Below are 10,836 nucleotides of genomic sequence, written 5' to 3' on the forward strand. Positions count from 1 at the left end.
CCCTAACCCTAACCCTAACCCTAACCCTAACCCTAACCCCTAACCCTAACCCTAACCCTAACCCTAACCTAACCCTAACCCTAACCCTAACCCTAACCCTAACCCTAACCCCTAACCCTAACCCTAACCCTAACCCCTAACCCTAACCCTAACCCTAAACCCTAACCCTAAACCCTAACCCTAAACCCTAACCCTAACCCTAACCCTAACCCCTAACCCTAACCCCTAACCCTAACCCTAACCGTAACCCCTAACCCTAACCCCTAACCCCTAACCCTAACCCCTAACCCTAACCCCTAACCCTAACCCCAACCCTAACCCCTAACCCTAACCCCTAACCCTAACCCTAACGTCAAACCGTAAACTCTAAAATCTAAACCCTAACCTGTAACCCAAACCCCCCTAACCCTGCCTCTAACCCCCCTAATCCGCTCCTAAGCCCCATGAATGTAAACCCTAATTGGTGCTGTAACCGTAATAGCTGTAATCCTAGACTGTAATGGGTGCTGTAACTGTAGGCTTTGCCCTAGGCTCGTCCCCTAACGCTAGGCTCTGCGTAGGAGTCCGGCTGCAACCCTAGGCTCTGTCCTGTAGCGTCGTTTTTTCAAAATGGCTGATTTCCAGGTTGTTTATGAGGATTCTGGTCACAGTGCGGTCTGTTTCTAGCCCGAATTGGCGGACTTCTGGTGTGTCTGGAGGAGTTCCGGTCCTGGGGAATGGTTTTAGTACAGTTTTCGGGCACTTGTGGGTTATTGGGCCAATGTTTGCCGTTTGAGTGGGTGGACTTTGTGGGTCTGTTGGAGGACTTCTGGTCACAGAGACGAGGGTTCTGGGGGAGTTGGAGGATTTTGTGGTCCTGGGAGGACTTCTGACCACAGAGTTGTGCTTCTGGTCATAGAGGTTTTAATATGGAGGGCGTGGAGGACTGGGGATCATAGAGAGTGGGAGGGGATTGGTGGACAGGATGGGTTTTGGTTCCTGTGTAGTGTGGGTACCGGTAAGTCTATGGTTGGGTTAGGTCCTGGAAGGGTGGCATGAAGTGGAAATTTTGCTTTCTGTAATTTATGTATAATTTTGTGGGGTTTATACAGGTACATTGTATCGTTTTGTATTGTACAGGGTGGTATTATTATATGTAGAAATAAAACATTAAAAATAATAAGTCTGGTGCAGCAGTAGAAAATTTCACACACCCTGGGAGTAGATTTTTTATTTTAATAAATAAATTTATATTTTTTTATTTCTTTAAACTACTACTCCCAGGGAGGTGACATGTTCTACTGCTGCTTCTGATTTTTTTTTTCCTTTAAACCATTATTTTTATTTTAACTTCACTACATTTGTTTACACACATATTGTGAACATAAATATTACAAAAAAAAAAAAGAACACAACATTAAAGGCCACCAGGGACACAGAAGCACAAAGACAAACACAACACCAACAACAGACACACAAAATTATTTCCCCCCCTCCTTTAGGACAAAACTCAAAGACAAACAATAACACCCAAATAATGATTGACACACAAACATTTCACAACCAGCAGAACAAAAAAAATCATTCTTTATTACTTCACCTTTATTGTTACTTTCTTTAAAGAACAACAACATTAGGCATTAATACATAGGTTTTCAATGATGCACTATCACCACAGCAAGGACTCAGAGCAATGACAGTTATTAGCTCGGGCACATTGACAGTCCATCTCTCCTGCTTCGCTTAACATTTTTCTCATTCCAGAGCTCTCTACTACAATGGAATGTGGATCCTCCGATTCAAACCCCCGGCCAAACACATGCAGCTTGCGGACACCTGGATAGCTACTCTGAGTCCCTGCCTGTAAAGAATAACACCAAACACCTTCATTAGTTTACATTATTACACAAGAATCTACACTGATCAGGCAAAACCTTTACAAGCCCATCCTTGTTAAACGTCCATTACACCCTGTTGCGTGCCCACCTGGTCCTCCTCAACACTGCTCACATAGAGTAACACCCCACACCCTTTGCCTTCAAAACCAACACTGCTGCTAGTGTTAACACTACTACCTGCAATCACAGGCAAATACAAAACTCCAGAGGACCGCTCCTCGGGAACGCCGTTCCCGGGAGACACCATCAAAATTTCATCTCTCGCCCTGCCTGGCAAAAACCCCGGCCCGCACCGCACCGCCGTCCAAACTTTGGCGACGAACATCGCCTCGCAGAGTGGCCGGGACCGGGGGAAAAAAACACCCAGCTGGGGGAGGAAAAAAAAAATCCCCCAGCTGGGGTTTTTTTTATTCTAATTTCAAAAAGCAAACTAGCTTCCTCTACCTGGAAAGAAATACACCCCCCACCCCCCAAAATTAAGCACCACCACCACCACCACCTCACACCCCACCCCTCACCCAAACACACGTCCATTCCACCACAACCAGACATCACCTGCTCCTTCCAGCACTCCTCGGGAACGCCGTTCCCGGGAGACACCATCAAAATTTTATCTCTCGCCCTGCCTGGCAAAAACCCCGCCCCGAACCGCACCGCCGTCCAAACTTTGGCGACGAACGTTGCCTCGCAGAGCAGCCGGGACCCGGGGAAAAAAAACCCCAGCCGGGGGAGGAAAAAAAAAATCCCCCAGCTGGGGTTTTTTTATTCTAATCTCAAACAGCACACTAGCTTGCTCTACCTGGAAAGAAATACACCCCCCACCCCCCCAAAATTAGGCACCACCACCACAACCTCACACCCCACCCCTCACCCAAACACACATCCATTCCACCGCAACCAGACATCGCCTGCTCCTTCCGGCGCTCCCCAGGAACGCTGTTCCCAGGAGACGCCATCAAAATTTCATCTCTCCCCCTGCCTGGCAAAAACCCCGGCCCAAACCGCACCGCCATCCAAACTTTGGCGACGAACGTTGCCTCGCAGAGCGGCCGGGACCCAGGGGAAAAAAAACCCCAGCCGGGGGAGGAAAAAAAAAATCCCCCAGCTGGGGTTTTTTTATTCTAATCTCAAACAGCACACTAGCTTGCTCTACCTGGAAAAAAAAATTACACAACACACACAGAGAGCCCAACACACACAAAAATAGGCACCGCCACAACCTCACACTCCACCCCTCACCCAAACGCACATCCGTTCTGCCACCCGCCCGCCACAACGGGCCATGGCCCCGATTCTTGGCCCATCTGTGGAACGGCCTCACCCTGTCCCTTAAGACAGCATCGCCGCTCCGCCTGACTCTGTAGAGTTAGCGCTTATAGGCAGGTACTAGGGAAGATGCCTTGCTAACTGCACCGCTCCTTCGCTGTTACTTGGATACTCCACAAAAACCTCACTCGAGGGTGTCGTGCGGGAATCCAAATCGTGCCGTGGCACCTGAAAACCACAACGGAAGGGCTCTAGGGCCGGCTGGCCGACAACTACCCTCTGCCTCGCAAAACGGCCCGTACGACCTCCGCCCCAACCGACTGTACTGACAGATTACCATCCTGGGCTGGGGCCGCTCTCTATGCCAGCTCTGTAATGCCCAACCACCCAAATGCAACAAGAACCATACTGAACACCAGGCAACGCCAAGCACTGCAATGCAATATACAACCAAATATAAAGCATGCATGAACACAGTGCTATGTAACACTGGACAGTCTCAAATGGCAGGCAATACAAATACAGGGCCACGCAACGCAATACAGAGCCGCGCAACGCAACACAGAGGACCGGGTCACTGAACACAAGACAGTCTCCATTGGCAGGCAGTACAAAGACAGAGCCACGCAACGCTATACAGAGGACCGGGTCACTGAACACAAGACAGTCTCCATTGGCAGGCAGTACAAAGACAGAGCCGCGCAACACAATACAGAGGACCGGGTCACAGAACACAAGAGAGTCTCCATTGGCAGGCAGCGGCAAGGCAGAGCGGCGCAGGGCAAGGCAGGGCGCAGGCCCACGTAACGCGAGGCAGAGCGGCGCAAGGCGAGGCAGAGCGCAGGCCCACGTAACGCAAGGCAGCCTCCGTTGGCAGGCAAGACAAATACAGAGTAGCGCAATGCAATACCCAGCCAAAGACAGGGCTGCACAAGGCAATACAACACAAAGCGCTACAAAACAAGATGTCTCAGATGGTGGTCAAAACCAACACAAATTGCAGCAAGGCAACACAACACCAGAACAACGGGGGTGTGTGTGAGAAGCTAGGCTTTAAGACACAAGCCTCTAAGCATATGTCGCGTGAAAGGGTACGAGTCTGATGTGTGGCTGAGGGAGGCCCTCCCGTTGAGTCACGAGGTTCAGAAAGGACCCCCTTGCTTTCTAAACTCCTTCTCAGAGAGGAGCCTAGGTGCGGCTAGGTCCAGTCTTAGTCCCAGACTTGGTCAACGGTTTACATCTAAAGGATTATGTGTGTAGCCACATATCAGAGTCAACGTTTGCCTGTCAGAGCCCCACTAAGGACTTTCACTGAAACAGTTTCGCAAAGTTGAAAAGAAAAATAGGTAGTTTGAGGCAACAGATATAAAAAGTTCAGAATGGCCGTTGATAAATGCACTTACTGCAACAATTTTGAGCTCTAGTTAATAGTTCAGCGCTTTTGTTAATGATAGTTTTCCCAGGGTAACATCCGACATAATCGGAGGCGCAAGTCTTACCAAAGAGGCGTCCCTGCTTGGGGAGGAGAGAGAGAGAGAGGTCCAGGCCCGTCGACCCGTCCGGATAGTTGGAGTTCTCGTCCTCAAAAAAGAGGATTCTAAATGCCAGATTTATACTTTTGGCAAGGTGGGACTCAGTCAGGTATTGTGTGCCGACTGGCCCTTAACAAGGCTTGTTGTGCAGTTGGTCGGGGCTGGGGGGGGGAAGTGGCGGAGAACAAAGGCGTTCAGTACAGAGGAGCGGTGGTCTGTTTAGTTTTACCAAAGTAAGGTCGAGCTGCAAAGGAGGCTCCCCCTCACCCCAGGCGTCACTTAGTTGATTAAGGAGTAGACCCATCAGACACTGCATCTTGTTAAGATGAACAAATTGCTCATCTCCTGCCCCTGTTCAGGTCCGGTGCTTATCAGTGCAAGATAAGCAAGTTGCTCAATCCCTGCTCTCGCCCAAGCTGGACTCCCCCGGGGCCCCTTCTGCTGGGTCAAAATGGCCCTGTATTCGGCACCAACAAGCCTGGACTAGTCCGGCATCCCACAGCATACAGGGATGAAAGATGTTATCAAACTTCAATTGAGGCAGAAGTTTCTAGAGCACGACTGTGAGTCCGGCACAGACCACCTCCACAAAGGCCACCTCGCAGAAACATCTGCGATGCGAGGCGCGCTTTAAGCTCCGATCGCAAGACGAGAAACACTCAACGGGCCGTATTCCGAAGTGACGAGGCGTCACGGACCCCGCGGATGCTCGCCGAGCGCATGCGGCGGAACCTAGAGACCTGCCGTAAGGCACCGTACGCGTGAAAAAGCACAGATCACGCAAATGACGCTGCAACGCTGAGAGAGGCCAGAATGTTTACATCCGGCACGATGGACCCAGGACCCCTATCTGTCCCTAGACTCGAGGCAGACTAAGTAGCCCTCTGCTACCCTGACGTTAAACCCCCTGCTGGCCCTGCCCCCAACCACCCTTTTTGCCCCTTAAATTACCTTTCAGAGGGCAGAATCCAGATTCCCTTCTCATGGGGAAAAGGTCATCTAACCGGGACGCTCCCCCATCCGCCAGGTTCCGCTTCATCCCTCACAAGACAGAGCGTCGCCGGTCGCCGACGTGCCGCCCGGTGTCAACCTCCACTGTGATGAAGCCCTCCTTGGAAACGCCTTCCTCTCGCCCATCCCTTTTCCTCAGCCGCTCGGAGTCGGAATCTTCGGCCTGCCATGCAGAGGCCTGACTGCCACCTGTAAAACTCAAAGGACGGGATGTGATTTTAGCTACGTCTACAATACGACACCTCAGAAAACTGCTACGTCAGCGCACCGGTCATCGCTCACCTCGCTTAAGTTCGCTCCGGTGCGGATATCCCGTTCGCGCATTGATTCGCGCCTAGAAAATACAACTGGAAAAGCGTGAACTAGGCGGAGTCGCCGACACGCCGATCCGCTGACGTCGGACGCCGGCCTGCCTTTGTCCGGCGCCCCTCTCGCCTCTTCCGGGGGCCTGTGACGCATGGCTTGTCGCTCAGCCTCTGACAAACCCAAACAAACTGTGCAAAGTAAGGCAGTGGCCGCTGACCGGTAGCTTGACGAGACCGAAAGGTCTGTCATCTTTTCTGCATAAGCCTTCTAACTAGAGCTAAAACAAACAGAGAAGAGATACACCAAACCCCAAATATACCAACTAAGGCACATTCAAGATTGAACTCGCTCAACTACCGCACAAACTGCTGCTCCCAGAAGGCCAGAGTACAGCTTCTGACCCCCGCCAATGCAATGAAACTAACTGTGACAGCTGTCTACAGATACTTGCCCAGAGATGGACTGTAGCGTCTTCACCAAAAGAATCCAGTCACACCAATGTTTTACCGCCACGCCACAAAGCTACGCTACCCCTGTCTTTAACATTGCTACACCCCTGGGGGGAGTGGCTCCAACCCCGACACGGTGCACAGACTCCGCAAACGCGACCGTGAGACACGAGAAGGCCACGAGCAAGAACGGCTACCGTGGCGAAGGTAAGACTGGCGAGGAAGCCCTATGGCACCGCGACGTTGCGGATGCTTTATAGCGGCCGCTTTATAGCAGCCCCGGGAAAGAGGCGACGGCCATGGCCGGCAAAAGAAAGAGGCTGTCAAAACTGCAGTGACAGATGCATCAGAGGCTGGGTTTTAAGATCTAAGGCCTTTAAAAACGTGGGGAATGAAACCTGAGAAAAGAACTCGGGGCAAACGTAACGCTCGGAGGAGCTGCTGGCAGTGCCCGGCTTGGCGCCGCAATAGACGTCCGCTCAGAAACATCTATGACACAATGCATGCCAAACAGAGCTATGCTTTAAGCTACAACTACAGGAGAGAAACTGGCTTGATGAGCTCAATACCAATGAGTACAGATATTCAAGACTCATGAGATCTAATAAGGTACCTGGTGATCACAAAAAGCAGCGGAGGCATCGAGACCCGAGGGAGGTGCGGCGTAGAGCATAAGACAGACAACGCAACCTACACGACACAACCGCACGCGGGCTGAAAGCGCCCTGCCCGGCGCAGTCTAGCACGGTGCCGACGAGTAACCCGCTCCCTTTGCCTACCCAAAGGCGACTGCTCCCGGACAGCCCTCTCCTGTACGCTAACTTTAAAAGCCATCCCCTGCAACTCCCAAACTTGTCCAGACCTACCTTCTTACAGCACTCTGCTCTCCTCCTCTGCCGCTCTTCGGTGGGCATCTAGCCAGTCCGCATCTGGAAAAATCACACCGAGTTATCAAACAAGTCACCCAGATGCTGAGCGAGCGCCAAACAATTCCAGACTGGCCGTATCAGCACGCTAACCGTATGCTCTTATTGCTATTTCGCCTATCCCCGACTCCACAGCCCTGGGCAGAACAGCTCCACACACACACACCACACACAGAGACGGACGCTACACAGAACGCTACAAACAACGCGACTCTCAAATGAGAGAACACTCTCAGCGAGAGGAATGATTCCCAGACCGGAGAGGCTGCCGAACAAGGTGACCTATAGGGCACGACGCCCGGGTGAGGAAGCTCTATGGCAACCCCAGAAGAGAATTGACCGTAAATGGCCCATTATAAGAAGTTACTGTCAAAACCGAGATGATGGGTGCAGCAAGAAGCCCGTCTTCAAGACCTAAGAAGGTAAGGATGCAGGGAGGAAGACCCAGTCCCTGAAAATGGATAGCTGGAGAGCAGAGCTCCGGACGCAGCCTGGTATAGCGCTGCAAATAGAGGACCTGCCAGAAACTTCTGACACGCAAGAACAATCCACGCCGTAAGCTCACTATGCGAGAAAAGAAGCGCCCGATTGGCGGTACGCTGACAAGTGCCGGCGTTCGAGAGCCTAGGGACGGCGCCTGAGAAGCGTGCCGTGCCCCTTGAGCACAAAGAGGGCGTTGAGACCCGAGGAAGGGCTAAGACACACAGGACGAGACACACAGACATAACACAGGCTGGAACTGCCCTGCCCGGTCTAGCATCGTGCTGACATGTAACCCACTCCCTTTGCCCAGCCAAGGGGGACTGCTCCCAGACAGCCCTCTCCCCGGCACTAGCCATAAAACCCCTCCGCCACGACCCCCAAACTCGCTCCCTCAACTTAGCTTTCCGAGGGCCGGGGATCCGAATCCATCAGCAACAAAAACATCAACACCACACATTGGCTAACTGGGAATGTTCCTGCAGTCGCCCGGTGCCTCTTCATCAGCTACAACAGAAAACAGAACACAAACAAAACAGCACTGTCAGTCAGCGTTGCATCAGCCGGCCAACACCAACCTCTCCCACGACACCCCCTTCCTCTGAAGCGCCGTGTCTTTCTGCTCACCTGCTCGGTCCAGAGACGGACCCTGCAGCTGTCCTCACTTGCAGCACCTAAGACGCCAAGAGACACAAAATTACTCCTACGTTTGTCAGAAGTCACCGCTCCCACAATCGCCCTCGCCATTCCTCCAGCTCACCTCAAATGGCCGACCCACCTCCTTACAGCACTCTGCTCCCCTCCTGTGCTGCTCTTTGGTGCACTTCCTCTCTCTCTGCATCTGGAAAAAAAAAAAAACCCAAATAATTAAACAAGTCAGCCAGATGCTGAGTGAGCACCAAACAATTCCAGACTAGCCATACTGACACACTAACTGGACCCTCTTCTTGCTCTTCCACCCAACCCTGGACTTGACAACCCTGGGCAGAGCAGCTCCACACCCAAGACACACACACACACAGGGATCAACACTAAACAGAGTGCTACAAACAACACAAATCACAAATGAGAGAAAACTCTCAGCGAGAGGAATGACTCCCAGACCAGAGAGGCTGCCCAACAAGATGACCTACAGGGCGTGATGCCCGGGCACAGAAGCTCTATGGCAACCCCAAAAGAGAAGTGAATGTGATGGCCTGTTATTAGAAGTTACCATCAAAACCAGGGCGAGGGATGCGGCAAGAAGCCTCTCTTCAAGACCTAAGAATGTAACGATGCAGAGAAGAAGCCTCGGTCCCTGAGAACGGACAGCTGGAGAGCAGAGCTCCCGCTGTGGCCTAGGACTAGGCTGCAAGAAAAGGACCCGCCGGAAGCTTCCGACACGCAAGAACGATCCACGCCGTGAGCTTGCAAGGCAAGCAAAGAAGCGCCCGACTGGTGCTACGCCGATGAGCGGAGGCGTCCGAGAGCCTAGGGATGGCAACCGAGAAGCACGCCGTGCCCCTTGAGCGCAAAGAGGGCGTTGAGACCCGAGGAAGGGCTGAGACACACAGGACAAGACACACAACACCACAAACACAGGCTGGAACTGCCCTGCCCGGTCTAGCATCATGCTGATGAGCAACCCGCTCCCTTTGCCTGCCTAAATGGGACTCCTCCCAGACAGCCCTCTCCCCTATGCTAACCATAAAACCCCTCCCCTGCAACCCCCAAACTTGCCCCCTCCTCAGCCCTCTCCCTCCCCGGCCACAGTCCCTCAACTTAGCTCGCAGACGGCCGGGGATCTCAAACCATCCGCAACAAACAATATGTGCATAGCACACCAGCTAACTGGGATCTTCCTGCAGTTGCCCGGTGCCTCTTCTTCATCTACAGGAAAAACAAACAAAAAACCACATCAAAGTAGTACCGTCAGTCAGCATCGCACCAGTCAACACCAACCTTGCCCACAACACCCCCCTCCTCAGAAGCACCGTGTCTTTCTGCTCACCTGCTCGGTCCAGAGACGGACCCTGCAGCTGTCATCCCTCGTGGCACCTAAGATGCCAAGAGACACAAAATTACTCCTACATTTGTCAGAAGTCACCGCTCCCACAACCACCCTCACCGTTCTTCCAGCTCACCTCAAATGGCCATCCGGTCACAAAGGTGGCCGCACAGCGCCTGCAAAACCAGAGGGAAATGCTCAAACAAGTTGCCGTATAGCACTTTGCTATTAGACACTGACAAGCGCCTCACCTTCTCTGACTGCTCGTCGGCACACGGCTTCGCCCCTCCGAGGCTCCCTGCGGCACCTGCCAAAAAATAAAGCAAGAGGCACGTGCTGAGACACTGCCCAAAACTGCGGCTTGCCCGCACCAATTCCTACCTCCCCCTCCTTGACCTCAGATGCTTGCTCACCTGGCCTCCATCATTTTGGGCTGCCGTCCTTGCGCCCCACCTAGAAAACACAAACAAAGGGTCCCTGTACCTTAACCAGCAATGCAACACCGGAAAAATAACTGCTGTACTTCAGCCTGCTAGTCGCCGCTCACCTGGCCCAAGTCACCTCCCATGTCTGTATCCTAAGGGGTCAATATCCAGCTTTGCACCTTCAAAATAAAAAGACACACACAAATATTAATGGAGTCATATCGCCACCAGCCACACCTTCCCTCCGACTCCACTGGCCAACCCACCTCCTTATGGCGCTCTGCTCCCCTCCTGTGCTGCTCTTTGGTGCGCTTCCCCTCTCTCTCTGCATCTGAAAAAAAAAAAAACCCAAAATAATTAAACAAGTCAGCCAGATGCCGAGTGAGAGCCAAACAATTCCAGACTGGCCATACTGACACACTAACCGTACACTTCTATTGCTATTCCGCCTAACCCTGGACTCGACAACCCTGGGCAGAGCAGCTCCACGCCCAAGACACACATGCACAGGGATCAACGCTACACAGAATGCTACAAACAACACAAATCACAAATGAGAGAAAACTCTCAGCGAGAG

The 10,836-nt window shown here is 52.3% G+C and overlaps 1 long non-coding RNA gene across 1 annotated transcript; it reads right to left on the minus strand.

Annotated features, from left to right (window-relative positions):
- Positions 1-8,239: 8,239 nt before the first annotated feature.
- LOC129200615 (uncharacterized) lies at positions 8,240-10,567 on the minus strand. Its single transcript, XR_008575004.1, has 3 exons — positions 10,526-10,567; positions 8,475-8,521; positions 8,240-8,354 (listed from the first exon to the last, which is right to left on the minus strand). It is a non-coding gene; the product is annotated as an uncharacterized LOC129200615 (long non-coding RNA).
- Positions 10,568-10,836: the final 269 nt, after the last annotated feature.

Source organism: Grus americana, unplaced genomic scaffold, assembly GCF_028858705.1.
Source record: "Grus americana isolate bGruAme1 unplaced genomic scaffold, bGruAme1.mat scaffold_358, whole genome shotgun sequence".
NCBI lineage: Eukaryota > Metazoa > Chordata > Aves > Gruiformes > Gruidae > Grus > Grus americana.